At 35.7% G+C, this 24,541-nt stretch overlaps 1 pseudogene; it reads right to left on the reverse strand.

Moving 5' to 3' along the window:
* Nucleotides 1–1,680: 1,680 nt before the first annotated feature.
* LOC129079809 (cilia- and flagella-associated protein 300-like) lies at nt 1,681–18,983 on the reverse strand (annotated as a pseudogene).
* Between the last annotated feature and the right edge of the window lie 5,558 nt (nt 18,984–24,541).

Here is a 24,541-nt window from a genome sequence, read left to right on the forward strand (position 1 = left end):
AAACATTATAGGAAACAAGTGACCCAAGGCAAGGCTGCTTTTAACTCACTGGAAAGTCAGTGAAATAGGGGGCCTTGGTGATAGGGTCAGGTGAGTAAGCCCAGGACGACCAGCTGCTACCCACTGTGCCCCTGCAAGTGTCATGGGCATGTTTAGAGCCTACCAGAAAGCAAAAAGCTCACGCCCAAGAAGAGGCATGAGCATGCTCTAGAGAGAGCCTGCACTGGCATCCTTTGTATTGAGGGTTTTATCTCTCTCCTGCAGGGGAGAATCTTAGGGGAGGCTTTCAGCAGAATATCCATCACCATTCCAGGTGTGTTTTTAGTATGCTGATGCATCAAAATTGAGCATATTGGGGGTTTGGCATTATTCTTTGGTCTGCTTTATGGTTTTTCTTTAATCTTGGGTCCTTCTGGCTTTAATTGGATTTTTGTTATTTGTTCCCCTGACTTCATCCGTCCCTAGGTTTGGCTGGCACAAAGGTCATCTATTGGGTTTTTTTTTCCTCTATCTCCCTAACCAGGGTGATTTAAGCTATTTATTCTGTGGTCAGGGAGTGGAGGTATAAACCATTTGTTCTCAAGTGTCCTTAGTTAGGGTAGATAAGGTCTTGTGATTCACTAGCTGCTATAAATCGTTCAAGTTGTTTGGACTTATTTAATTTACCTTGTCTCAGATTGCCCATTCTACTTGCCAAGAAATTTTCCTAGCTGCTTACTATCCATCCTCAGACTTACCTACATCCTTATTAAACACTGCAAAATGTTTGGTATACCTTTAATTATGTAGTGAAAAATGTATAAAGAGCTGTGAAGACCATAAAATTAGAGGAAAAAAAATTCTGTGATATATGTCAAGTCAATCAGAACTACCAGTTTGCCTAAATTAACATTCTACATATGTATGTTATTTTGAAGCATATATTCAGCAAACTCTATGGATTGTGGATGTTTATACGACAGATGGAGGTTTACGCTCTCCTGTAATCAGAGGGGGAGAATTATTGAAATATTCTTTCATTTCATTGTGCCATTGTTTTCAAATATGTATATATATATTTTTATAAGAATTTTTATTTAAATTGATACACTCAATTTAAATTCCAAAATCCACTAAATATTTAACAATTTTTCACTTACAAAATATTATATGCCCTAGGTAAAACTAAAGAAAATTGGCTTAAAATTTAGAGGGATGATATAAAGAAGTAATTTTTTTTCACAGCCTTCAAGTTGTAAGTATGCAGTGAAGAAATGTAATTAAATAAAACTAAAATTTAAAAAGCTAACAACTCATATTAATGATTAGTTTTAGAGATGTTTACTTTTCTGCTACAATTTCAATGCAGAATTAGCTTCTAAAATAAAATAAATAAAAAATCAAGGGCTCACTTGAATCTTAATGTAACAAATGTGAACTAGATCTTTAGTTCTTTGTAACTTTCTGTAAATATTCTACAGATATGTTGTTATAGATTATGTTAGGGATGAAATTTTGTTCCTATGTTAGTTTTCCAGACAAATTTAAAGAAAGCCATCTTGGCATTTGTTTGCTTCTACTCTAAGTAGGTTCTTTTACATTTTACTTGTATTAACTCTCAGTCTATCTATATATCAGTATTATCAATAAAATAAAAAATTGGTAACTAAGAGTAAATATAGATAACCTGAAATAATATTGTTAAGAAATTTCCCCCACACTGTAACAGTGGTATAAAAATAATAAAATATGAACATGAAGCTTGATAGGACTCACAATAAAGTAAGGAAATGTCTGTTTGTGACTCTTTGTTAAAGGACAGTACACATCAAAAGAATCATATACTATAACTTTAAAGTTGATAAGAAATAATTTTTTTGTTTGTTTGAGAATTCTTTCTATCCTTACAATTAAGTTTTGGTGTTTCTAGATATGGATTATACACATCTTTATATTGACAAAGGGACTCACCAAGGCAAAAATGTTTGAAAAGACAAAGCAGGGACTCTTTTCTATCTAAATATGTGAAAACTTAATATTTTTTCTGAGTCTTCCACTAGCAAAATTTTTTGTAACTAATCAGAAATAAAAAAGAAATCACAAAAGTAATCTAAATATTTAACAATATGTCCACTGTCTCATACAAGATCCTCATTATTTAACCAGTTGTATGCAAGGAATATTTATAGCTTCAATTTTTTTTTCACTTTAGTTTCATAATGAAATCATCCTTCTGATAGGTCTGAAATTTCTGGTCAACCTAATGTCTACACTTTGATTCTGCTCAGCATGGCCCACTGGCAGAGCCAGAATACAAAGAAGCAATTGTTGATGGTAAGGTAATTAAAGTATGAGGCTAAATATCATGGAGGGCTGGAATATTGTCTTATAAGGCAATATTCCATTTGCTCAATTATTTTTTTCAAAAATAATTTGTGCCATTTGCTTTGAGTGGTTTAGAAAATGTAGACCTAAAAATATGTGGCAGGAGAATGAGTAAATGAATTAGACAAAAATAAGAAGCAATCTATTTTAATATAATATTTTCAATATACCTTTAAGTTTCTGGTGCCAGTTCAAATAAAAGCAACATATTCTGTCTCTCCTACTGAATATAGCATTAAGCAACTCTCTTAGGACAGAAAAGTTCCATGGTAGCAGGTAGAATGAGAAAGGGAAGCCAGAACTCAAAATAAGACCATGTGAAAGTGAGTTACTTGTCTTCTCTAAGCCTAGACTGAAAAGGAGTACAGAAGCCAGAGTTCCACTCTTGTATAAGCAGAAAGAGCTACAAAACAAGCTCCCATTTCTGATCTGGACATCAGGGAAGGAAGCACCAGGGGTAAGAGAGAGTAGAAAAAATCACTGTTTTTGCTTTTTATTTTTTCCATTCTCTCCATCCTAGTTCCAGGCAAACCCATGACAATAGTAGTAGAGCAGTAGATGCCATGGGCATCTGGGCAGGCACCTCAACTCTTAGGGAATGGAACTCTTCACTCTTAACAGGAAGGACTGTGATCCTGAGAATGTGAGGGAGTATCCTACTTTTCTTGTTTCTCTGTAGTCCCGGGACTTGGCCCTGAAGGCAGACCCAGTTGAGGGAAGAACATAGCAGAGTGAGGACACTAAAGACCTAGCTTCTTAGACAGAAGAGAAAAGTGGGAGCCTCTGGGAGTCAGAAAGTATCAGAGACTGTTAAGAAAAGGGAATTCAAGAAAGTGATCCTATAAAGTTGCATATAATATGATCATGAGTGTGGCTCTAAACAACAAATCAAATGCTCTGAGAACTGAACTGATAGACCACCTGAAGACCTCAGACTTGTCCTCTAGATAGTGGGTACACAGATGGAGCCAGTTAACACTGCACTCTCCCTGAAAATTGAACCACCTTAAAACCATAGCCCACAGAAGGGAGTCTAGAACTTCCAGCCTAAATTTAGCCAGGTCTATTAACTGACAAAATACGAGTATGTGCATGATACACATACACACATGTACATACACACAAATAAATAATCTCCATAGGAATTAAAAACAACCCAGAAATCTAGAACACAATACACCAAATTTCCCAGATACAATCTAAAATTCGTCAGCATATGAAAACCAGAAAAATCTCAATAACCTACAAAGAATAGAAAATTAATAGATGTCAATCCTGAAATGATGCAAATGTTGCATCATTTTAGCAATATTTGCATCATTTCAGGATTGACATCTATTCAAGGGGGCTTTTATAACCAAGCTTCAAAGATTTTAAGGGAGCTATTATAACCAAGCTTCAAGAAATAAAGGTGAAACATTTGTAAAAGGGTGGAAATACATAAATTCTCTGCGAGAAAACAAGTGATATGAAAAAGAACCAAATAAAAATTTTAAAACTAAAATGCACAATAATTGAAATAAAACAATTCCTTAGAATGACTCAATAACAAATAAAGGAAACAGAGGAGTCAATAAGTTGAAGATATTTTAATAGCAATTATACAATCAGGACAGAAACAAAAAATGAAAACAATCTAAACAGACTCATGGGTCTGTCGGAAAACATCAACAGCTATAATATTTATTTAGTCAGAATTCCAGAGGAAAAGAGAATACAAGGTACAGGAGAAAAAAAGAAAAATAATGGCTGAAAACTTAATTAATTATTTAAATGCATAAACCTACAAATTCAAGAAGCTCATCAAATCCCAAATAGAATAAACATGAAGAATCCCATATTTAGAATCATGACATCAAATGTCTAAAAATTAAAGACATAAGAATCTTAAAGCCAGCCAGAAAAAAAATTACATATCTCTGGAGCATCATGGCTTAGATGACAATAGATTTCTAATCAGAAACCATGGCTACCAAATAACATTTTTAAAGTTTTCAAAGGAAAGAACTGTCAAACCATAATCCACTATTCTGATATTCAAAACATATATCATTGAGAAATGAAGGTTAGATAAGCACATAATCAGTTGAAGGAGATCTAAACATTTTTATTGCCAGCATATCTACTCTAAAGGAAGTACTAAAGTTCTTCAGATGGAAGAAAAATGATAATAGAGGGTAAATGGTAATTTCAGAGGAAAAAAAGAACAAAAAAATGGTAAATACCCATGTAAAAAAAAAGAAAAAATAGTAAAACTTCAGAGAAAAAATAGAACAAAAAAATGGTAAATACCTGTGTAATAGACCATTTTTCTTTCTCAAGTTCTTTCAAACATGTAATGATTGAAAGAAAAAATTATGACATTACTAGGAATAGGAGTTTCTCAATATGATAAAGAGCATTTATGAAGAAGCCACAGCAAACCTAATTCTCAATAGTGAAAGAGTGAAAGCTTCCCTCTTAAGATCAAAAATAAAACAAGGATGCCTGCTTTCACCACTGTTATTAATCATTGTACTAGAAGTTCTAGTCGTAGCAATTAGACATTAAAGAGAAATAAATGGCATTCAAATTGGAAAGGAAGAAGTAACATTATCTCTGTTTAAAGATGAAATTCTATAAATAGAAAATCCCAAAGAATACACAAAAAAACAACTAGAACTAATAAATGAACTCTGCAAAGTCTCAGGGTTTAAGATCAACACATAAAAATCAGTTGTGTTTCTACACACCATCACTGGACAATCTGAAAAGTAAATTAAGAAAGCAATTTTATTTACAATAACATTGAAAAAATAAAATACCTAGGAATAAACTTAACCAAGGAGGTGAATACTAATGTGCTGCAAACAACAAAATATTGCAAAAGAAATAAATAAAAGAAAATACATCTCATATTCATCATCAGCAATACTTAGTATTGTTAAGATTCCCATACTCCACAAAGAAATCTGTAGATTCAATGAGACCCCTATCAAAATTCCCATAGCCTTTTGCAAAAACAGAAAAACTGATCCTCAATTTGTATGGTATACAAGTGATCCATACTGCAAAGACATAGTAATCAAAAAAAGCATAGTATTGACAGATAGATAGACATATGGACCAATGGAGCAGAATTATGAGTCCAAAAGTAAACCCATACATCTATGGCTAATTGATTTTAACAAGGATGCCAAGTCTGTTTGACAGGGAAGTAATAGTCTCTTCAACAGACGGTACTGAAAAAACTGGATTTCTACATGCAAAAGAATAAAGTTGGACCTCTACCCTATGCCATGTATAAAAATTAACTCAAAATGGATCAATAACTTAAATATAATAATTTTTAGAAAAAAAAGCAGGAGTTAATTTTCAAGAAGTTGGATTTGATTAAGGAGTTTAGATATGACACTAAAAGCACAAGCAACAAAACAAAAAATAGATATATAGCACTTTATCAAAATTAAAAATGTACATCAAAGGACAATATCAAAGAAAATAAAAAACAACCCTATAAAACAAGAGATTTTTTTTCTTAAACTGTGTATCTGATAATATCTAGAATGTCAAAGAAACTTCTAAAACTCAACAACAAAAAGAAAAACTAAAAAATACAACCCAAAAATTGACTAAGAACTTGAAAAACATTTCTCCAAAGATGCACAAATACCCAAATAAATACCTGAGAAAGTACTCAACATCAGATCACACCTGTTGGATTGTTATATAAAAGTAACTTGAAAGTAACAAATGTGATACATATTTTTTTAATGTATATAATTCAATAACAAAAAGAAAACCTAATTTAAAAATGGTAAAGGATTGTGCTGGCCAGGTGGATCAGTTCTTTGGAATATCAATCATCCCATTCACCAAAATGTTGTATCTCCAGTAATGACACATACCTAGGTTTTGGGTTTGATCACTGTTGGGGCTCATACTGGAGGCAACCAATCAATGTTTCTCTCCCATCTCTCTCTCTCTCTCTTTCTCTCTAAAATCAATAAAGACATTTTCAAGTCAGGGATTTTAAAAAATGGCAAAGGACTTGAATAGCCATCTCCAGAGAACATATACAAATGGCCAATGAGTACATGAAAAGATGCTCACTATCATTAGTCATTAGGGAAACGTAAATCAAAGTCACAAGAAGCTCTCTCTTCATACCTATTGGATGGTTATAATAAAAAATACAAGGGATAGCAAGGGTATGAAGAAAATGCAACCCTTGTATTTTTAGTGGGAATATAAATTTGTGCAGCAGTTTTGAAAAACAGTTGACTGACTATTCCTCAAAATGTTAAACGTAGAGTTAGCCTATAGTCCAGTGATTCTTACTTTAAGGTATATACCGGAGAAATATTAAAACATACGTCCATACAAAAAATATAAACAAGTATCCATATTAATATATCCTAAAAATCAAAAATTGGTAACAACTCCAATATTAACAAACTGATGAATATATAAATAAAAAATGTTATATTCGTTCTATATATATTATTTGAAAATAAAAGGAATGAAGTACTCGTACATGCTACCTCATTACTGGCCATGAAAGCATTTTACTAAGTGAAAGAAATCACAAGAGACATGTACTATATGATTTCTCTTATTGGAAATAGTCAGAATAATCAATTCCATAGAGACAAAAAGTAAATTAATGGTTGCTTAGGAGTAGAAGGAGGAGGAGAGGGGAACGGAGATGCAGATTGATTGCTTAGTGGCTTTTCTTTTAGGACAGGTAAAAATGTTTTAAAATTGGACTGTGGAGATGGACACACAGCTATGTGAATACATTTTAAAGTAATGAATTTTATATTTTAAGTGGGTGAAATTTTTATGTTTATTATATCTCAGTGAAACTGTTTTAAAATATGTCTGGTTTACTCCATAAAATATTTAAATTGACTAAAAAATGTCTATGTCTCCTTTAAAAATATAGACATCTAAGTTATACCTTTTATTTGGAACTTGTATTTCTAACAGACACTGATACTGTCAGAATCACTCCAAATCCTAAATTATGCAAGTGAAAATTGATGTATTGATAGCAAAAGATATATCTGTTAATATTAAAATTAACATGGACTATTTCTCAAGTCACAAAGAGAGAACATGGAAATGATATTTGACACAAAAAATGTCTTAAGTGATGTTTTCACATAGCCATTTCTACATTGTAACCAGGCAACAAGTATTTTGCAGTAAAAACTAATGGGAAAATTACTTGTAATACACACTTTCTGGAAGAGGAAAGATAAAAAGGAATCTAGAGTACAAAATAACAGCCAAACTTTATAAACCAATCTTGCACAATAACATAGACACCCAACATACATAAATTACTGGCTTTTGGGATGAATTTAATCTCATAGATAACACAGCCTTTCTTGGATTCTTTAAGCAACATTAGTTATCATTCTCACAAAATCCTAGTGCATGAAAGAAACACAGACCGTCCAATGGCAAAATTTACAGATAATAATGATTTAACAACTAAAGAGGGAGCAAACTACAAAATTCAGGGAGTTCAATCATGAAAACATTTAGAGAAGAATCAAGGGTCCCTGATTAGTTGTCTGATTTTCTTTCAATTAGTCTCATGCTGCCTAATTTGTTAAGTCCACTGGGTGAGAAAGGAATGTAACTAAACCTTAGTATAACTTTAGAATTGACCCTGTCAGCTATTTTTTCATTGTGTGCAGCTGCTTAAATGTATTGTCTTCAGCAAAAAGCAATGTAAGTAATTGCATAGCATAAAAGTAAATGTTAAATTATAATTAAATTATTCTGCAAGCCTATCACCCTAAGTTTATGGCTATTCCATCATATTGCAGCAGCACACATAACAACAATTAGAGAAAAAGAAATGTTCTAAATTGAGATCTCAACTTTCAGATAACTTGTCTCCTTGAAGGCATCTTCTAACATTGTTTATGTCGTTACTTTTCATTTTAGTTTTTCAACTGTCAGCTTTTTCTTTTATATATATATGTTTTTTGTGATTCTTTTCTTGCAACAGATAGCCAAACACTGGAAGACTCCAAATTAAATGCCTCTTAGTTTGACTTAGTACAGAAAGGTCCTGGTTTATTATTCAAGATTTACCCAGTGTTTTTCCTTCTCTCAGATTTTGCAATCATTTATTAGCTTTTCCTGAGGATTATCCTGTGAAGGTCATGTTTAGCATGTTTATTTGACAGATGAGAACAAAGACCTTAATTAAAAAAAAAACTATTTTGACTGAGGAGGCAGAAAAGGTTAGCTGGGAGCCGAGAACAATGTCCAAGGTCATGCCAGCACTCTTTGCTTCCTATTTTGTCTCCTTTCTCCAGTCTTCAGCAGAGAAGCACAAACTATTCATTTTGCAAATCCCCTTTTCCCCCAGCTGTTCTTCTCAGAACTCAAACTTTCCACAGGAGCCAACACTGCTCATATAGTGTTTTTTACTTAACCTAAATAAATCTGTGAAAGATGCACAAAAGCATGAAAGCCATGTCAATGACCTAGAAAGTATTCATGTATGTGTACATGTGTGCAAGTGAAGGGGGTGATTTATTCAAAATAGTCACTTAACAATAGTTTGGGGAAGCCTATATGTAACAGGTACAATACTAGTTTCTCAGCGTACGAAGACAAGAAGCAGCTCTTTCCTTCGAAAGCTCAAAATCTACTAGGAAACAGAAGAATATGACAATTATGTATTTTAGAAACCCAAAGACACAAGAACATGAAATCTCAGTAATATTAAAATGTCCAGGATGTCTATGGCACTTCCCAGGAAAGGATAGCCCAGAGATCAGTGGCATCTTCAAGAAGAAAGGGCTGCATCTGTGCAGCCATAGACTGGCATGTTTTATGAGCAAAACCTGTGGAGTTGGAGCAGCTCAGAGTCAATTTCTCCACATGTATCTCCTCTCTTCCTAGGGTGCACCAGCACTATGAAAAGGTGAGGGAATACAAAAGAAATATTAGACACACTCTGTCCACCTAAATTATTAAGATAATTGGTATGATTCTCAGCCAGTCACCACTAACTGCAAGGAGAGAAAATGACTTCTTCCATAACAATGAATAAAGTAATAACAAAAAATAAGTGCTAGGAATATAGACTCCCTACCACAATGCCAGACAGAATAATTGCTTAATAAATATTACTACTTTTAGTTGTTACTGATATCATAGCTAATTGTATAAATAATGCTTTTCAAATGTATTTTGTGCTGCCATCTTAAAAGAATGAGTAGAAGGAGAGGAAAAGGGGGAAAACAATTAGAAAATTTTAAGTGGAAAAAACGATGTACACACTACACAAATACTTTCTAGGTAATTGATATGGCTGTCATAATTTTGTATATCTTGCAGAGATTTATTTGGGTTAAGTAAAAGACACTATGTGTCATTAATGTTACCCTATTCTGTGCTATTCATTGTACTTTTTATACATGTTTTATTTACTTCTTACAACAACGAGATATGTAGGTAGATAGACTTGTCTCCATCTTATATCTAAGAAAAATAAGATTCACAAAAGTTTAAATAGTTTTACCAGGTTATATAGCTTGTAAAATGTAGTACCAGAACTGGATCATTTCTCCAAACTCCAATCTTGTTGTTTTTATACAGTCTGTTCCCAAACTCATAAAACAGTAGAACCATGGTTTAAGTTTAACAAATATTTTCTGAGTACCTACCATGTGTCAGAAACTATGTATAAGGTGCTGCAGAAGGAACAGTGACATTTTAGATATGGTCTCTGACTTGATGTGACTGGAAATACAAAGGGTTATGGACAGATAAAAAGGCAATTGTCAAGCAGACACGCCTGGTGGCTTGGGAGCATATGGTGGGAGTATTTCATCCTTGGAAGGTTAGGGAAGATTCTCAGAAGAAGTGATATCTAAGCAGTGACATGACCCATGAGCATAAATTAGCATGATGAAATACAAATCAGTAATAGAGAAGAACCCATGAGAAACCTCAGAGACAAAAGTGCAAATTATAATTTTTAGAGTAAAACTCTCCTCTGGGAGGTGGGTCTGCGGAGGGGAAAAGTGACGAGGTTGAGGGATCCAGGTCAGGCAATTAATCCCTTGGGAGCCATAACAAAAAATGATGGCTTTATCCCAACTTAGGATAAGCAGCTTATGACACATTTTAAGCAAGGAAATCAAGTAATTGGACATATTTTAAAATGAACCATTTTAGTAAAGGAATAAATTAGATTTAAAAAAAAAGAAAGAAAGAAAAGGGTAGTTGCATCTTCTTCTACTGAACTTAGCTTTTACAAAAGCTACTATCCTTGGGTAAATAATTAGTAGGTGAAAAGCCCTACAGGGAAATACAGTTAGGCCAGTGAAAATTGCTATGACTTAAACCATCTTCAAAGCTAAACAGGCTTGGCCTGACAAGATGTTCTGGTGAAGTTAACTGTAGAAGGCCATCTGTTTAGTGACTGTTGAGGAGGTTTTCAAGAAAACCACACATTTAGCACTCAGCTGGAATTCTGTGACAGGTACCTGGCCCTGGCTTGCTACTTATAAGGAAAGATGTACAACGGGGAAGACAGTTCAGGTCATGGTGACATGACCATTCACTGAGCATCTTGAAGCTGGTTCCATTCCAAAAAAGGAGAGAAAATGCCATTTTTTTCAATTTGAGACTTTAATTTCTGTTCCCAAGCTCCTAACCTGACACCATACCTTCAGAAGATGAGTTTGCCTCCTAAGTCACTGAGAAACAAAGGCAATTTCATAGTATGAATTTCTTTAACTTCCTTTTCTACTGCGTACAAAAATTCTATTCCTCTCCCTCCCCCAATTTTCCTTTTTATTACACTTGAAACTGAAGATAATTTTGCCTCTTAGCTCTAATCCTTGATCTTAATTTTCCTTCCATCCTTTCACTCTTATATTAGGGCCTCATTATACCAATTGTCTGCCTCTGTTTTATCTTCTGCCTCTCTATTTTTGCTTGAACTCTCCACAAAGCCTATTAATACACTCTTGTCTTTATCATCTAAAAAAAAATAATAAGTTTTCTTACATAAAGATGGAAATGTTTATTGGAGTTCAATTTTACAGAACTCACAGTTGTACCAGAATTGGCTTTAGAGGGAGAAAATGATGAAGAGAAAGATGGAAAACTGCTTCTTTGATCTCACATGTGCCTATTACTAGTCTCTCTTTTGCCTTCTCTCTTTTAAACATCTTGGCTATGAGCTACACTTGTTATAGTCACCACCCCACCCCACCTTCCACCATTCCAATTCACCCACTAAAATCTAGACTCTACCCTTGTCATTGTTGCTTTTCTTGCAAAGCTTATTGCAGATTGTCCATCCAGTGGACCTTTTTGAATCTTAAGTGGGGCAGGTCAGAGTGGCTGGAGTTGGATTTTCCCCTCCCCCCAGGTCAGTGAGGCTCTGATGATACTCCAGGAGGTGAGGCTCTGGCTACCTGTTTCCCTCAAGAATGGGCCTGAGTAAGAGTAACAGAGTGCTCTGGTCTGTTTCTAAAAAGGTTCTTTTCCCCTTACTCCTGCCAAGAGGTCAAGGGTCTTTTTCTTCAATACATATTGTGAGAGCCTAGTGGAGGTCCTGGAAGTAAATCTCAAACTATTGTGGAGCCCTCCCTGTGATCAAGGCCCTGTGGGGTTTTCAGCCTCTCAGACTTCTCCACACTGAGCCTCCAGCAATCCATTAATTACAGTCATGTTTTTCTACTGTGGCACTAGTTCCCATGGAGGTTTCTGACGGGAATCTCTGCTCTGCTAAGCCATGGCTCCTGTATTTAGCTCTCTCTTTCTCAAATCTTAGGGGCAGAGAGTTATCTTATGTCCTCACTTCTTTTATGGACCCAAGTAGCGTTGTTAATATTTCAGTCTGTTCAGCTTTTTCCTTGTTATGGTGGAACAGTGACATCCAAGCTTGTTACTTGGAAACTAAAAGTCTGTAAGTTTACTTTTTTATCTGCCATTTCCCTAGACCCTTAGTGTTACCAAACAACAAGTGGGGTCCTGCTGCCTACCACCACCCTCTAAGCAAAATTCCAGAGGCAAATTTTTGATGATAAAGGAAAGGAGTCTTTATTCAAAAGCTACACAATTTTGGAATAACAGTTTTCCACATGCATTAGTCACTTAAGCCTATCATTTAAGGCTAAAATCTTTAACTCCTGAGTTCCCCTATCATCCCCCTGGGGTATATTGTAATTATTTCTATAGGGTTAGTTTACAAACTAAAACAACATAAGATACAAAAACTACACAATTTTGGAAGAATGGCATGCTTCTGCCTTAGAGCCCTTCCCCTCCAGAACACCCAGAGAATAACCCTGTCACCTTCTGCCAGGCTAGCCCCATCCTAGGCTATACCCAGAGTTTCTTCTCCCATCCAAAATACCCTCCTTTGGGAAACACAGGCAGCTGCCCCATGATCATCCAGACATCTTCAAGGAAGGCAGCCAGAGAGTGTTGGGAACCATCCCGCCTGGCATCAGGGACTGTAGCCTCGCCAACAGGTGAGAGGGCCCCAAGGCTGGAGCTGAGCAAGGAGGCCTTGGGGAAATAGGCCCCTGAGGGGATAAAACCTATGCCCTTGGCAGGGGCACAGCCCCTGCCTCCCTCACATCACCCTACTTGGCCCTGGAGAATGGCTGGTTAGTCAATGACGGGTAAGACCCCTCAATGGCAGGGGCAACCTAAGACAGGCAGTCACATGGGGGCCATCAGGCAAAGACTTGGGAGACATGGAGAAGGGGCAAAAGATACCCCTCGGCTTTGTCAAGGCCAGAGTCCTCATTCTATCTGAAAGAAGTCTCCTTATCTCTAGGCTACTCTGCCCGCTGCCTGACTGGGTCAGTGAAACATTACTAAAGGCAAGTATAGACCTAAACTGGATTGAGCAGTTCCTGGGGACAATTAGGCCTGGAAAAGGAATGCATTAGATCCTATGTAATGTACTTTGCTAAGAATGCCCTCGAGTTAATGAGTACTGATGTTTGGGGTCAAGCATAGAATGTGATGTTTCCCAGGTTTCAGGGCTGAATGGGTGCCACCATCTCCTACCAAACCCTGGCCTGAGGTAAGTCTGTGTTCCTTCAATCATAGCCTTTTGACATTGATTGATGAGCTTTGCATGCATGCTGTATACCCCTGTGTATATCGTTCTCAATAAAAGCCACTTCAAGAAAAGACCTTGGGGCATTCTCCACTAGAGGGAATTGCCACCCCCTTTTCCTGGCAGACCCAGAGGGATCTGGAATGACTTATTTTATTTTCTTCCATCCACAGTGATGCAGGGGAACTCTGCATGGGACATGGTAACCCCCCATCAAGAGAGCCAGTCTCTGCCCTCCTTTTATTTTAAATCTTCTGGCCCATAATTCCCTACACTTTGTAGGCATTCAGCTTCTCAGCTAATCCTGTCCTAAACTGTTAACATTGCCTCTGGCAACGCCCCCTACATCTTCTCCCTTCTCCTCTCCAATAATCTGATCAGATTTCCCTGTATCATTATTATTCCTGGTAGTTTATCACAATGTATTTTTTATTTAGAAGATATAACCTACCAATAATGATACTTTCATTTTTTCTATTTAATCCTTACAGTTTTTATGTTTTTCCCCTTATAACTGCACAGGATTTCTAGTAATACAAAGTCAAGAGTAAAAATGGGCATCATTCTCTTATTCTTGGAATTGATGGGCATATATATACTTTTCTATATTATAAATTGTATTTCAATAGGTGTTTTTAATATATGATGTCCTCAAGTTAATTAGTTATCTTCCAAATGCAGTTGTCTGATTATTTTATAATAAGGAGTTGTTGAATGTTATTTAATGATATTTTTTTATTTTGGTCCATTAATGTGATAAATTACATTGACAGATTTTTTTGTTTTGAACTAGCCTTGACTTTATATTAAGCCCTATTTAATTGTCATATATTCTGTTTAAAAAAAAAATAGTTCAATTTGGTTAGTTTTTTTTTTTTTGGTATTTTAAATATTTTCATAAGTTAAGTGAACTCATACTTTTACCTTATTTGCTCTCTTATCTGGTTTTGGAATCAAGATTAAAGCAACTTCATAAAAGGTAGTTGGGTAACTCTTCCACATTTATTATTTTCTTGAGAAACATAAAAGCTGGAGTGTACAACCTTTGAAAGTTTGGTCAAGTGTACCTATTAAGCAAACTGTGTCAAGAAATTTTGAAGGGGAAAAGTCTTTGAATGCTGTTTCCATCTTCTTAAATAACTATTTATTGAGGCTTTCTATTCTTCTTGCCTTAGTTTTGGCTTTTTACATTTTTATCTATTTGTCTAGATAAATTATCATCTTTTAATAATTCAGTTAATATAGTTGTTCATAATTATTTATGTTATTATCCCACTTGTGTCAGTAGTTTATTCCTCTATTTCCTTATTTTCCTTTTTTGCTTAATTTGCAACTTCTCTTTTAATTGGTCATTCTAGCCAAAACATTTTTGAGCCTATTAATTGGATCATTTCAAAGAAAACCTTGGTTTTCCTAACTATGCCTATTTCTTTTTTGTTTTATTGATATCTACATATTTTTAGCAAGTACTTTTAGAGTTAAATGTGTTTGATTACTCTTTCACTATCAAATGTAGAGTAAAATATAGCAATTCGGTATAAAATAAATTATTAGATAGTATTTAAAAATAAAATATGGAATTAAAAACAATTTAAATACTCATCAAAAGAAATGAGTGAATAATTTGTGAGATGTACCAGATAGTAGTATGTGAGTTAAGTTTGAACCGTACATATATATATGAATGAATCTCACAAATACAGAGTTAAAGAAAAGGCTTAATTTTCAAAAGAAAGGCTAAAGTATGATCTCATTTATATAAAGTTTAAAACATACAAAGCAACTGAATGAGAACTTCGAGCCTGTGGGTAATTGCTTCCCTGCTTCCTCTACATTCCCACCACCACACTGGGCTCACACATTTACAGTCAAAAATGAGTAGCTCTGGTTCTGAAATGAGATATCATAGACTCACTTCTTCCTGCTTCTCTCCTCTAAATACAGCCAAATATCCTGAAAATTACCTGTAAGACAAGGATAAAATGACTTTGAAGGCTGGAAACAAGAAGAAAGTTGGCTGGGAACCTCAGAACTTGAGAAATAACAATGTGTGAGATTCTGAGGCTTCTTTTAACCAACCATACACTTGTGGGAAAGATGCCAGAAAGGTCTACGACAGCAATCCCCAACATGCACACACACACTTTTACACATGCACATCACCCAATGATGTCTGCTTTCTCTGCCCATAAGAGCAATAAAAGGGAGTCCAGTATATATCTGGGAGGATGCCCAGTCTCTGCTTTACAGCCCAGGCCCCAGCTGCAGCCTCTGTCAGCGGCAGTGATAACAACGAAGCCTCAGGCAGTCCTAGTCTCCACTTACCACCCAAACATCAGCAGTGCATGGATCTACTACTATAAGGCCAGTGTAAGCAGCCCCTGAGTTTCCCAGTGACATAAGAAGATCCAGGCTCAGGTCCCGTCTGCCCACAGCCCAATAACACCTAGCACCATTCACCCCACAGATGTTACTGGCAGGGATTAAAGGAGACTCCCAGAAGTACCCCAAAAGTGAAGCACACTGAAATAGCATTGCAAGAGCTCTGAAAACAGAACTGTCATGGGAAATACAGCCCACAAAAATAGACCAGAACCTAGACACTGAACCCAAACTGAGCAAATACCTCTCAAAACAAAAGAGCTAAGTAAGGTCAACAGACTTCAAAACATCATAACTACAATGTCCATGATACAATTAAAAATCATTTGTCATGACAAACCAGAAAAATCAGAACTGGAATGAGAAAACAATCAACTGAGTAAATATTGCAATAAATCAGATATTAAGATTAGTTTAGAATTAGTTTATAAAGATTTTAAAGTTGCTGTCTTAAAAATGCCTCAGCAATCAATTACTATTCTCTTAAAACATAAAAAATCTCAACGAATAAGTAAAAGTTTAAACAAATGAAAGTTTTGTAACTGAAAAACACAATAAGCAAAATGAAAACCTTTTTGAAAGGTAAACTAGAGATGATCAAGGACAGAATCAGTGAATGTAAAAGTAGATGAATAGATCAATAGAACTTAATCTGAAAAACATACAAAATACAGATGATAAAAAACAGAGCTTCAGGAATCAATGGAACAGTAGCAGAAGACCTAACATTCATATCATCAGAGTCCCAGGAAAAGAGTAAGACTGACAGAGTATTCAAAGAAATAATGGTTGAAAACTTCTAAATTTGGTGAAAAACTACTGATAGGAATGTAAAATATAACCACTCTGAAAAATAATTTGACAGTTTCTTTAAAAACTAAGTGGACTTATCATGCTATCTTGTAATTGCACTCTTGGGTACTTATCTCAGAGGAATTAAAACTTATATTCACAAAAAAAGATTATACATGAATTTTCATAGCAACTATGTTTGTAATAGCTTGAAAACAACTAGAAAAAACTCAGATATCCTTCAACAGGTGAATGGTAAGACAAGCACGAGTATATTCATAGAATGAAATATTACTCAGCAATTAAAAGGAACAAACTATTGATATAGACAAGAACTTGGATGAACCTCAAGGAAATTATGCTGAGTGAAAAATACCAATTTCCATAAGATATATACTGCATGATTTTATGTAGTATTCATAAAAATAACATAGTTATAGAGATAGAGAATAGACAGGTGGTTGCCGAAACGAGTGCTAGCGGAAGGGCATGGTGGCTACAAAGAGAAAACGTGAGGGAGCCTCATGGGGATAGTACTGTTGAGTATGTTGATGACAGTCATTAGTCATACACAGTGTACACATATGATAAAACTGCATAAAATTACATGCATAACTTATGAAATTTAAGTAAGTTCTATGAATTGTGCCAATATCAGTTTCTTGGTTTTGACGTTGTAGTATAGTTATGTAAGACATTAACACTCAGTGAACCTACAGAAGGGTCCATGTAACTTTCTTGTACATTTGTTTACAACCTTTTGTAAATATTTAATATTTTAAAAATAAAATATTTAAAATGAATAAATAGAACAGGAAAATTGTACCAGAACATTGGGAATCAATAATCTTAAACAGCTTGGTGAAATGCATTTAATCTAGGGTCCTAGAAATTGGGACAAAATTGAGCAAAGAAGATTAATTTGGCACTTCGGAAAGTGAGAAATCATCTAGTGAACAATTTTCTATCTGAAAAGTAGCATAAGTGAGCCCTTTCTTGAATATACAGAAAGTGCCAGCATGTCATATTATGAGCAAGTAACTGATCAAGATGGCTGCATAAAAGAAGTAATGCTATTTAAGGAGTGAAAGTGGAAACCACAAATATATCGTTATGAAACAACTTAGTCTCAACAATATCTTAAATGAGTAATGGAGAAAAGATCAGAAATAGAAATTTTTAATAATATCAATGAGAACATAGACACTGCTTTTATAACTATGATATTGGAAGAAAAGTTTCATTAGCTTGTCAATAATTGCAGATAAACACAATTTATATCTTTTATACAATCCACTGGTCATTTTCAAACTAGAACCTAACTAAAATTGTTCAGAGTTTCTAATACTACGTGATGAAAAACAGTTCTACGGACATATATTTTAATGCTGGCACTATTTATTCTCTGTAAAGGCCTTAAGTAATATTGCACCTACGTATGCATCACTGAGCTCCTGCCTGTGCCATTGGAAATAACTAAAGTGGAATTAAATCTTGTTTAGTTGCATGCATCAAAATATACACGGTATTACCTTAATTTTTCCATGTGCCTCTTTGGCTGTTTTTATTTTATGAAGATGAAGAAACATCCGAGCATCAAAAAAAAAATGACAGTAATAATGATAATAAGACATCTGGCCTCTGTATTTTAAAAAATGCACAGAACAAAATAATGAAATAATATAATGTCCAGAAGTGTATTCACAAGTGCTAAAAATATGAGCACATGCATGGAAGGATGTCTAACAATGTCAGCATACTAGGAAGACGTTTGATTTGTTGTGGGCAAGAAAAGTACTTCCACAAGAAATGTAAAGATTCATTACTTCATAACCTATATAGTAGATATATAGTGCCTATTTTATTATTCTTTATATTTTATATTAAAAATATTAATAATAAAAAATGGAATAAGATCTCATGTTCACATTTTTTTCCTTCACCTAATTCTTGCTTCAAATATTACTAGAGAAGACTGAGGTTCATTTTCTTTTCTTTGTGAAGATCTACACAATCTTTCTACAAGCTTTTGGAATTTTCTCAATACTGATGTTTTTAAATTTCCCCATAATATATCTACATATGAGATTTTTTTCTTCATTGATTCTATTTTGCACCTTAGGATCTTTTTGATATGACTCATTTAAATTTGCTTTAGTTCTAGGAAGTTGTACATGATATTTCTTCAATAATTTCTTCTTTAATTTTTCCTCCCTTCTATCTCTTAATAATTAGATTTTGATGTCTAAATTTCAAATACCTCAACTTTTCCTTCATAATTTCTTTCTATCTTCCTAATTCTTTCCATGAGTTTCTTGACCTGATTTTCTAGTTTATTCATTTTCCGTTGTAATCATTCTGTTTTTTATCCGATCTATTATTTAGTTATAATTGTTATTTTTTTTAACAGGATGAACACTTATGGAACACAGGTGATCAACTTGGGTTTGTTTGTTTTTTTTAATCTTTACTTGAGGACATACTTACTGATTTTAGAGAGAGGAGAAGAGAAGGAGAGAGAGAGGGAGAGCAACACCAACGTGAGACAGAAGCATTGATCTACTGCCTCTTGTACATGCCTCAACCAGGGACTAAACCCACAACTTAGACAGGTGCCCTGTCCAGGAATTGAACCCATAACCTTTTGTTTTATGGGATGATGCTCCAACTAGCTGAGCCACACCTACCAGGGCAAATTATAATTATTATATTTATACAAAATTTTTCCACTTTATTTTTTTACAATGGTTTGCTTTTTCTTCATTTTACCATTTTTCTAGCATATATTCAAGAATAGTAATTTTATTGTTAATTCTAGAGCTGTCTATTATATTATCTGATTCAACTAATTTTGCTTGCTCATTTTATTTACTCTCCTTTATCAGGACTGTCCCTCATATGTCTGGCTCCTTTTGGCAGTAAGCACACCCTCCCCTGGGGGTATCCAGGCTCTCCCTCATAATGTGGATTGGGATAAAGCAGTGTTTATTGCTCCTGGCTTGGTTAAGGTTGGAGGACTGTAGCCCAGGGCAGTGACTGGGAAGACACTGAACTTGATCCTCTCTCCTCTGTCATATTTATTTTTTCCCCAACGGCTGGCATCGCCACTCAGGGACTTTTTTGCTCCAACATCACTCTCTACCTAGAGACTTTTTCTCACTTGGTTTGGTTATCTAGAGTTTAGGGGAAAGGGAGAGTAGGAGAGGGGAGCAGGTTTGTTTAAAAGCCAGAAGCTCAGCCTGAATGGTCTTGAGCCTCTCTGATGTCTCCATACTGGACAGGTGCAGCTGCTTTTCTGTGAGGAATTATGGGCAGTTGGGCATCTCTGCAGGTGGTGTATCTCTGCGGGAAAGGAGCACAACTCCAAAGCTCCTTCCTTCCACCAGTCTCCATGCTGTACCTGCAAACCCCTGGGCTTTGCCAGCTGCTCCTTTTACACCAGCACAGAGCCACCTCTCTCTGTTCGGCATTTCTTCTCAACCTTGACTTCAGTTCTCCAGATCAAGACTTTTTACCTTTTTACAGTGTACATCATTTCTGGAGTTGAACTGGAGGAGGAAATGAAGTAAACAAACTACAGTCTGATCAGGATTCAGATATTGACAAGCAAGATGACATAGACTTGGCTTTATTTGTCTTCAATTTGTTTTGCTAAAACTTGAAAGCAAGAAATACAAAGGATTCACACAAATGGAAAAAAGAACACAGCTCCCCAGACCTCTCCAGTTCCTCACGAAGGTTGCCCCAAATCTTGTCAGCTACATGTGGAGGAGACTGCTAAGCCAGCCAGAGTACCCCATGGCCAGCACTAACTGCTTTTTGCCATTACACTGGACAGGGTCCAAGTTCCCAGACAAGACCTACCAACATAAAAAGACATTTCTTGCCACACTTGTGCTATGTCTTCCTGCTTCATGGTGTTACCAATCAAAAATGGGAGTTTTGCAAACCTCTGCTATCACCAAAAGCTAAAGTCATGAGGCAGGTGCTGATGTAAAAGGAAAACAGTTTATTCATATGCCTCACAGCCTGGGGGAGAGGTAAATTCTCCTATCAAAGAACATCTCAATCCTCCTGCTCAAGCCCTCAGTTGTTATTGAGATAGGGATGGGAAGGCCTTTTTTCCTAATGCAATTGTATTTCTAGTTTTAGGTGAGCTTGGGGGCTCTATTCATTCCTCTTCCTAGCTTTCACGCCTCTAGTTTTCAGCACACTCAGTATAAGAACCTCCCATGCTGCCATCTTGGCCAATGAGTGGAGACTCCCCTGACACTCCAACTCACTGTTCTATAATCAGTAATAATCGTTTCTCTAGCAGTGATATACAGCATGTGATCTATTTCTACGGGGGTAAAAACTCTAATTTTTTCCCTTTTTTCCCCTCATTTTTGTTTCTTTTACCAGTCACTCAAGTGCAGTATTTCCAATGTGCACTTGTTTTTGTTATTATTATTTCATTTTTTATGAATGACTGGAGAGAAGTAATGAGTTAACATAGTAAGTGTTAAACAATTGACATCACAATTCACCAATCAAATGAGTATCTGTGCAGCAGTCCACGCCTGAGTTGTTAGTCTTGGCCCAAATTTTATTCTACAGTTAAGAAGAGAAGATGCTCCACAGAACCAGAGGAGGATACAAAAGTCACAAGCAACTAGAAGCTCAAGGGATATTAGTTAAGAGAAAATTTGGGCTAGTTGTCAAAATGAGAGACACACAGAGTTGAGTTTGTTCTGATCTTTTAGTAGAATCGTGGGACATCGGTAGAGTTACTGATTTATCAAAAACAAATGTGACATGACATAATATAACCTGTCCCAGCAACATATGATATGACTCCTGACCTCTCTTTTATTAGAGATGGGTCTGGGCAACCAATGATTAGGCAGATTGTTCACATGAAAAGGGTGAGAGAAGCACCTAAAACATCAAAGAACTCTTGAGAACAAACACACCTTGCTGCACTGTCTTCTCAGCATTTCCATTACAAGCCTCCAGAGGTTTGGGATGATAAGGCAGTTATCCTAACAATGTCTACTAGAGAGGTTAGAGCCATCTCTTCTTCCCTCATTCCCAGGCATGTAAAAAAATGTTGTCCATGCAGTGTTACAAAGTTTTCTAATTTCTAAAATTCTGTATCTATATTCAAGTTTAATGAGACTATTAATTGAATTAGCTTCATGTTTAAGAGTTGTTTTTAAGGCACACATAAAAAATAAGTGATGGGTATATACAATAAAGTAAAGGGTCATTACCCTCTTTTGAGCAACAAATATGCAACAATTAATAGGGATTTCTCAGTTCAGAAATATTTTCAGGGGACTTCCAGCCAAGATGGAGACATAGGTTGATACACTTTGCCTCCTCGCACAACCAAAAGGACAACAACCAACTTCGTATGAAATTGTTTGGGCTACTGCTCATAAAAACGAAAAGCAACTAGAACTGCCAGAAAATCAAACTATATGGAAGTCCAACAACCAAAATGTTAAAGAAACATTCATCCAGACTAGTAGGAGGGATGGAGATGGGCAGCCAGGACAGAGAGATGCATGGCAAGGTGGCAGCTGTCAGTCCAGGCAGTCCCAAATTCACATGTGGATAAATCAGAAGGAACACCTGGGGAACAAAAAAGACCACACAACCCAGGGTTCCAGCATGGGAAAAGAAAACCTCAAAACCTCTGGCTATAAAAATCTGTGGTGGTTGTGGTGGCAGGAGAAAGCTCCAGTCTCATAGGAAAGTCCATTGGAGGGACTCATGGGGTCCTAGAAAATTCACAAACCCACCCACCTGGCAGTCAACACTAGAAGGGTCCAATTCATTTGTGTGTGGTGAGGGAAATGACTGAAAGTGGGGTGAGAGAAGAGCAAGTGGTACTGTTCCCTCTCTGACCCCTTCCCCACAGACAGAGCCACAACACAGCAAAATGAGTTGCCCAGAGCTGGCGAATACATAAGGCTCCACCTCTTACAATGGAACAGGTGCTCCAAGACAAGGAAATATGGTCCAAATGAAAGAACAGATCAAAGCTCCAAAAAAGGAAAATAAAACTAAGCAATGAAGAGATAGCCAACCTATCAGATGCAGAGTTCAAAACACTGGTAATCAGGATGCTCACAGAATTGATTGAGTATGGTTGGAAAATAAAAGAAAAAGTGAAGACTATGCACAGTGAAATAAAGAAAAATATACAAGGAACCAACAGTGAAGGGAAGGAAACTGGGACTCAATCAACAATTTGGAGAAGGAAGAAATAAACATTCAACCTCAACAGAATGAAGAAACAAGAATTCAAAAAACTGAGGAGAGGCCTAGGAACCTCTGCGACAACTTTGTATGTTCCAATATCCAAAACATAGGGGTACCAGAAAGAAAAGAGGAAGAGCAAGAAATTAAAAACTTATTTGCAAAAATAATGGAGAACTTCCCCAATCTGGCAAAGGAAATAGATTTCCAGGAAGTCCAGGAAGCTCAGAATCCCAAAGAAGTTGGACACAAGGAAGCACACACCAAGGTACATCATAATTACATTACCCAAGATTAAAGAGATAAGGAAAAAATCTTAAAAGCAGCAAGAGGAAAGGAGACAGTTGCCTACAAAGGAGATCCCATAAGATGATCAGCTGATTTCTCCAAAGAAATCTTGCAGGCAAGAAGGGGCTGGCAAGAAGTATTCAAAGTCATGAAAAGCAAGGACCTATACCCAAGATGATTCTATCCAGCAAAGCTATCATTGAAAATGGCAGATAAAGTGTTTCCCAGATAAAGTGAAGTTAAAGGAGTTCATCATTATCAAGCCGTTATTATATGAAATGTTAAAGGGACTTATCTAAGAAAGAGAAGATCAAAACTATGAACAGTAAAATGACAATGAACTCACAATTATTGATAACTGAACCTAAAAAAATACAAAAACAAAAACAAACTAAGGAGACAAATAGAACAGGAACAGAATCACAGAAATGGAGATCACATGGAGAGTTATCAGCAAGGAGTGGGAATGGAGGGAATGGGAGAAAGGTAGAGGAAATAAGAAGCATAATTGGTAGATACAAAATAGACAGGGGGAAGTTAAGAATAGCATAGGAAATGGAGAAGTCAAAGAACTTATATGTATGTCCCATGGGCATGAACTAAGGAGGGGGAGTGCTGGAGAGAGGGTGGGTTCAGGCAAAGGGGGAGAAAGGGGAGAAAAAAATGGGACAATAATAATAGCATAATCAATAAAATATACTTTAAAAAAGAAATATTTTCAAGGAACAAGACTAAATTGCTAAGGAAAAAATGAAAAGCTAATTTGTTACTTTTGACTAGTGCTAGACTTGATTGTTATGCAATTTTTGAGGTCATCTTTAAAAACAGGATACTCATGTGTCCAAGGTGCTAAGTCCATCTGCTTGTTTTTGGGGTTCTAATTAACTTCCATGCTGGTTTGATTAACACCAACATTTGTTTTTTTCCTAATGGAAAGCAGCCACTATTTGAAAGAGCTTGAGTGAGTCACCTTTTTTTTAAGCAGGTTTAACAACCACAGGGTTTTTTCCTATGTGGTATCGAACATTTTGTCTAGATTTTGAAATACATGACTTTTGTTAATATTAAATTGTTATTACATAAAATGCATATTTCCTTTTATTTCTTCTCAAAAAGTCAAGAGACCCTATTACTACGTTTCCATGAGCAAAGGCATAAGAAACAATACAAAATGAGTCATTTCATTTATACTCAGTTCATCACATCATAACTTTAAAATAACCAGCATTTTTTTTTTTATATTTTCAATGTCTACCTGGATAGCCTATGCAGTACAGTGATTTCTCAGTTTCTTATCCATCTCTAGATCTTATCAGTCCTTGTCTCTCCATTTCAGCCACCTGTTCTATAGCCCTGTCCTGA

This window comes from Pteronotus mesoamericanus, unplaced genomic scaffold (genome assembly GCF_021234165.1).
Source record: "Pteronotus mesoamericanus isolate MK-2021 breed Mesoamerican mustached bat unplaced genomic scaffold, CSHL_Meso_final contig_82, whole genome shotgun sequence".
Lineage (NCBI taxonomy): Eukaryota > Metazoa > Chordata > Mammalia > Chiroptera > Mormoopidae > Pteronotus > Pteronotus mesoamericanus.